Raw genomic sequence first — 6751 nt, 5'->3', positions numbered from 1 at the left:
ATTTAAGGACTCAATATCAATAGTTAATTTTGTTGTTGTTTAGTATATGTAGAAGGAAAATTTCTGTGATAGAAGACAAATCATAAGCAACCAAATATTTCATTTTAATTCTTTGATTGATGTCAATACCCAACAAATTGTTGAACAATGGTTATCTGAACAGTCACAGCTTCTAATACAATCAAGTCAGGTCAACAAGTATGTATTAATCATTTCCCTTTTCCAGGCACTATACTAAGTTCTAAGGATACAAAAGTAAATGAAACAAAACAATCCTTGACCTCAAGGAGCTCACAATCTCTCTTTTTTTTCTTTTTTTCAAGGCAATGTGGTTAAGTGTCTCACCTTGTGTCACACAGCTAGTAAGTCTCAAGTGTTTAAGGACAGATTTGAATTCACATCCTCCCAGCTGCAGGTCCCATGATCTATACACTACACCACTTAGCTGCCCCTGCAATATAATCAAGGAGACAACATGCAAACAAGTAGGTACAAACAGGATATAGACAGCATAAAGTGTGAATAGGTTCAGAGGGAAAGTAGCAGAATTATGAAGATCTTGAAAAAAGTTTCTTGTGGAGGTGATATTTGAAGGAAGTCATGGACGTTTAATGAGAGATGAGAAAGAAATTTTAAAGAAAATTTTGAGTGGTTGATATTCCTCCTGTGCAGAGAACAACAAGGACTTTGGGGTTATGACTTGCAGAAGACATGGAAAGGAGTAAAGCACAAAAAGACTGTAAAGTTAGAAAGGGACTAGCTTCTGAAGGGTTTTAAAATTCAGAGAAATTTATGTTTCGATTTGGAGGTAACGGGGAGATAATATTGAAAGTGGGGGATGGGGAGAAGTGATATTATCTCACTTGGGCTTCATGAGGATTAATTTGACATCTAAGTGGAAAATGAACTTGAGTGGGGGAAGATTTGAGTTAAGAAGAACAACCTGAAGGATATGATTAGTCTAGATTTGATACAATGAGAGCCGAAACCAAGATGATAGAATATCAGAGAAGATTAAGGGGCAAAACAAGATGACATCCAGGTAAAAATGACAGGATGTGGCAACTTATTATATAATTTTAAAAGTACTTTTTAAAATAATATGCATTTGTTTGATTCAAAATTCCAAATTATGAAGATTTTTTAAAAATCAAGAATGAATAGAGGGAATAGGATATTATATTTCTATATCCCTTATTCATGTTGTTTTCATAAACATGTGATCATGTTTACCCCCAACCATAAGAATATAGGAGAGATTTTCTGTGATTTTATTAATTTCAGAGAATATTCTGAACCATATCAATTATATTGCCCTTTAACCTGGTGAACAAGAGTTAATAAAAAATACTTAGCACCCACCCAGAAACACCTGGCTGTGTAACCTTGAGCAAGTTACTTAACCCCAATTGCTTTAAAAAAGTGTTAATTAAAAAGATGATCAAATAACAAGGAAGTAAAGGGCATTGCTGTGTTTCTCCCTTAATGCACCTCAGATGTACTTTACAACAAACAAACACACACACACACACACACACACACACACACACCCTATAGGACCTTCACTACTTTGGATAGTATGGTTTTGGATTAGGAATTACAAAAGGCCACAAGATATAGATTATTCAAATAGCTCCATGCCTATATATCATGATGATATTTATAGTTTTTGAGAAAAGAGTTTTAAGGTGAACACCAAATAGCATCATAAATAATGAGTATGTCTTCACAGAGATGAAATGACTAGTTACCTATGTGGAACTCATTTTAGAATCAGCTTTCTGTGTACTGTCAGCTCATCTTCAGGTTACAACAAAGTTCAAAGTAAATACCACCTTAGAAGAAAGGATGTAGATGAAAAGAACACATTGCAATTAGAGCAGCCCCAACTTATTTTTTTTAAAGCAACAGATTTTGTCAGGTAGAAAATACAAAAATTAAAAATAAAAGATTATTGTCTCATATTTCTTAGATGAACTTCTCATTTGCATAACAGCTACCAAAGAAAGGAGGCTTAAAAAATCCAGAAACTTTTTTTCACCCTGAGAAGTCAAACTCCTTTGCCAGTTTTAGGGAAATGACAACCAAGGGCAACACTATCAATAGGTAGGACCTAGTTATTGAAGTAGAAATGAGAAAGGCTTTTGAGTGACCACTGAGTCATAGAGCTCTTTATAATAAAATAGAAGAAAGTTAAGCATCCCAGACCTTAAGAGAGTTTATTTTCAAGAATTCAGGAAAATAGATTCAGTGAACTAAGAATACTTATGATTAGGAAGAGTTTGCTGAAAGAGGTGAAAAAATCATAAGGATTATATTCTAAAGAAACAAGCATAAATTATTCAGATGAGAACAAGAGGAAAATGACTCAAAATACTAATTTAAATTCTTTGAAAACTCATTGGGCATACAAAAAGGAAATTCCATGAGCTCCCCCAACAGCCACCTCAAATACCCATAATATATGACTCTAAGCAAATTTTAGAGCTACAGAACCCACAAAGTGACAGAGAGAAACAAATCTCCCACTAAAGGTAGCCCAAAAGGCCTACAGAAAAGTTACATCACAGAATGCTGGGAGCAGAGTAAAGTCTGCTCTGAACTACATGGTTTTGGCCTCATGTTGGCCCCAACCAGTGGGTGGCTGGATCAGACTTCAGGAGAAGGAATCAGCAGCAGCTGTGGAAATTTCCAGACTCCTTGACCCATAAATGCCAAAGAGCAATTAAAAAGGTCAGTCAAGAACACTATTGGAAAGGAGAGGTATGATTTGGTCCTTGCTCCTGTATAAAGAGATGGCAGAGTCACAGATGATGCAGCTGGTTCCCCACAAAGCTTTCTTGAGAGCTCCTGGCCTGTAGATAATAGGGGGACCAAGTGACCATTCATAGGATTATTGCTTTTGCTTAAAACTGCTTGAATCATGATCACTGTCCTGGATGGAGGTAGTGGGCCAGAGCTTGTGAGGGCTGCAGGGAGGGCACCCTCATAATTGCTCTGGCAGCTACAAAAACCCTGGCAATTCGGGGAAAAGCTCTCTGCTCTGGAAGCAGAGTGCTACTGTAGCAAAGAGCTCAAAAGTCAAGTGATTGAGTGGCAACTTGAGCAAGCAAAGGAAGCAAAGCAAGCAGAGTAATCAAAACTTAGGTTCAATTTTTGGGGACAATAAGGATTAAAACATGGATTTGGAGGAAGATAATAAAGGAAGAATTCCAGCATCAGAACCTTCCAAGAAAAAAATGAACTGATTACTGGTCATGGAGGAGCTCAAGAAGGATTTTTAAAATCAAGTCAGAGAAGTGGAGGAAAAATTGGGAAGAGAAATGATGCAAGAAAATCATGAAAAGAGAGTCAACAACCTGACTAAAGAAAATGTTAGCTTAAAAAATAGAATAACAGAAATGGCAAAAGAAGCCCAAAAAGGCAATGAGGAAAAGAATGCCTTTAACAGCTGGGTTTTCCAGGTGGAAAAGGGATTTCAAAAGCTCACTGAAAAGAATCATTACTTCAGAATTAGATTGAAGCAAATGGAAGCTAATGACTTTATGAGTAATCAAGATACTATAAAACATATCCATACAAATGAAAAAAAATAGAAGGGAATGTGAAATATCACATCAGAAAAAAACACAGTCTTGTTAAATAGATGAAGGAGAGATAATTTAAAAATTATTGGAGTACCTGAAAGCCAGGATAAAAAAAAATAACCTAGAAATCATCTTTCAAGAAATTCTCAAGGAAAATTGCCCTGATATTTTAGAACCAGAGGGCAAAATAGAAATTGAAAGAAGTCACTGATCACCTCTTGAAAAAGATCCCAAAAAGAAAACTCCTAAGTAATATCAGCCAATTCAAAAGTTCCCAAGTCAAGGAGAAAATATTACAAGCAGACATGAAGGAACAATTTTACTATTGTGGAAATAAAATCAGGATAACAAAACATCAAGCAGCTTCTACACTAAAAGATAGAAGGGCTTGGAATATGATATTCTGGAGATCAAAGGAGCTAGAATTAAAGTGAAGAAACACCTACCCAATAAAACTGAGTATAATGTTTCAGGGGAAAATATGGTCACTCAATATAGGTTGTACATGTGTAGTTACACAAAACAGTTCCATAACAAGTATATTTTGCAAAACTAACTATATTTCCCTCCATCCTATCACTCCCCTCAATTATTTTGTTTTCTCCTTTGAATTTTGAATTGTTTTCAAAATTGTTTTGAAATTTTCTTCTTCTAAATAATCTCTCCCCCAATCTGACCTCCCTTCTATTATCTCCCACCTTATCCCTTTCACCCCTTTTTCCTGTAGAGTAAGATACCCAATTGACTGTGTATGTAATTCCCTCCTTAAGTTAAATTCAATGAGAGTAAGGTTGTCCCATTTCCTTTTTCCTTCTTTCTCTTCCCTGCCATTGTAACAATTTTCACTTGGCTCTTTTATATGAGATAATTTACCTTAATCTCTCTCTCCCTTCTTCCTTCTCCCAATATATTACTCTCTCACCTCAATTTGTTTTTTTACAAATCATCTCTTCATATTCAACTCATCCTGTGCCCTCTGTCTACGTATACATATACTTACATATGCATTTATATTTGTTATATTTACATATATATAACATTTATATTTATATACACTTAGACCCTACTATACACACATATATAGATATACATACATATATACATATGGATATATATTCTCTTCCACTGTCCTCATACTGAGAAGTCTTTTGAGTTACAATTATTGTTTTTCCATGTAAGAATGTAAAGAATTCAACTTTAATAAGTTTCTTATCATTTCTTTTCACTGTTTCCCTTCTCATGCTTCTCTTGCTGCTTGAATTTATAAAGTCAAATTTTATGTTCAGCTCCATTTTTTTTCATCAACAATGCTTGAAAATCCTCTATTTCATTGAATGACCATATTTTCCCCTGAAGCATTGATCCCTTAACGTAGAAGTTGCAAAGTCTTGTATTATCCTCATTGTGTTTCCACAATACTCAAAATGTTTCTTACTGACTGCTTTCAGTATTTTCTCCTTGACCTGGGAACTCTGGAATTTGGCAATAATATTCCTAGGAGTTTTCCTTTTGGGATCTTTTTCAAGAGGTGATTGGTGAATTCTTTCCATTTCTCTTTTTCACTCTGGTTCTAGAATGTTAGGGAATTTTGCTTGATAATTTCTTGAAAGAGAGTGCTAGGTTTTTTTTTAATCATGGCTTTCAGGTAGTCCAATAATTTTTAAATGATCTCTCCTGGATCTATATTCCAGGTCACCAGTTTTTCCAATGAAATATTTCACATTGCCTTCTATTCTTTCATATGTTTGGATCTGTTTTGTAGTATCTTGATTTGTCATAAAGTCATTAGCTTCCATTTTCCTCAGTTTAATTTTGAAGGAATTATTCTCTTAAGTGAGTTTTTTAAAATTCCTTTTCCATCTGGCAAATTCAGCTTTTTAAGGCTCTTAAGGCTCTTTTAAGGCTTTTCTACTCATTGTCTTCTTGAGCCTCTTTTGACATTTGAGTTCATCTATTTTTAAGGTGATATTTTTCTTCAGTCAGGCTGTTGACTTGCTTTTCTTGATTTTCTTACACCATTCTCATTTTTCTTCCCAAATTTTCCTTTACTTCTCTTACTCAATTTTCAAAATCTTTTTTGAGCTCCTTCATGGCCTATAACTAATTCATATTTTTGAGAGCTTTTGTTGTAGGCATTCTGACTTGGATTTCTTCCTCTCATCCCATGTTTTGATCCTTTTTGTCCCCAAAAAATGAATCCGTGGCATGATTGCATTTTCTATGCTTGCTTGTGTTACTAGTTAATTACTTGACTTTTGAACTATTTGCCATGGTCAAACTCTGCTTTCAGAATGCAGAGAGCTTTGTACAAAATCACTGGAATTTTCACAGCTGCAAGAGAAGTTAGGAGGGTGCCCTCCCTGCAGCCCGAAAAGGCTCTGGCTCACTGGCCACACACCCCAGGATGTCCACCTAAGACGGTGATCATAATTCAAGTCGGTTACAGCATGAGCAATTACCCTCTGAATGGTTGTTAGGTTCCCTTACAGCAAACCAGGCAGTCCTGAGACAGCCATGTGGTGCAGCTGTTGCCTTTGGTGCAGGGGGTAGGACCTCACACTTCAGTCCAATCCTGTTCCAACAGAGTTCCACAATGATGTTTTACTTTGTCTTTGGCATTTATGGTTTGAGAAGTGTGGAAACCACCACAGCTGCTGGTGCTTCACTCTCCTGAATTCTGCTCTGATCACTGCTTGTTGGGGCTGCCATGGGGCCAAAGCCAGACGCCTGGGCTTGACTTCCACCTGCATGTGATAGCCCCTTCCTTCAGGCCTGCCAGGCTGCGTTTAGTGGGAGATTTGTTTCTCTCTGTCACTTTGCAATTTCTGTAACTCTAAAATTTGTTTAGAGTCATTTTTTATATATAATGGAGGAGGTGGAAGCTGGAGCCATGGAAAAGGCCTGTTTCTACTCCACCATCTACTTCCATGCATTCTTGATGAAAAAAAAAAAAGATTTGAATAGTAAATTTAATGTTCAAATACAAGAAGCAAGAGAAGCACGAGAAGGTAAACAAGGAAAAGAAATCATAAGGAAGTTATTAAAGTTGAACTATTTATATTCCTACACGGAAAAATGGTAATTGTAACTCATGAAGCTTTTCTCAATATGAGGATGGTTGAAGGGAATATGTGTGTGTGTGTGTGTATACATAGATATATATT

This window comes from Petaurus breviceps, unplaced genomic scaffold (genome assembly GCF_028583685.1).
Source record: "Petaurus breviceps papuanus isolate PSGF00001 unplaced genomic scaffold, PetGlider_PUasm1.0 76, whole genome shotgun sequence".
Taxonomy (NCBI): Eukaryota; Metazoa; Chordata; class Mammalia; order Diprotodontia; family Petauridae; genus Petaurus; species Petaurus breviceps.
This window is presented reverse-complemented; position numbering follows the sequence as displayed.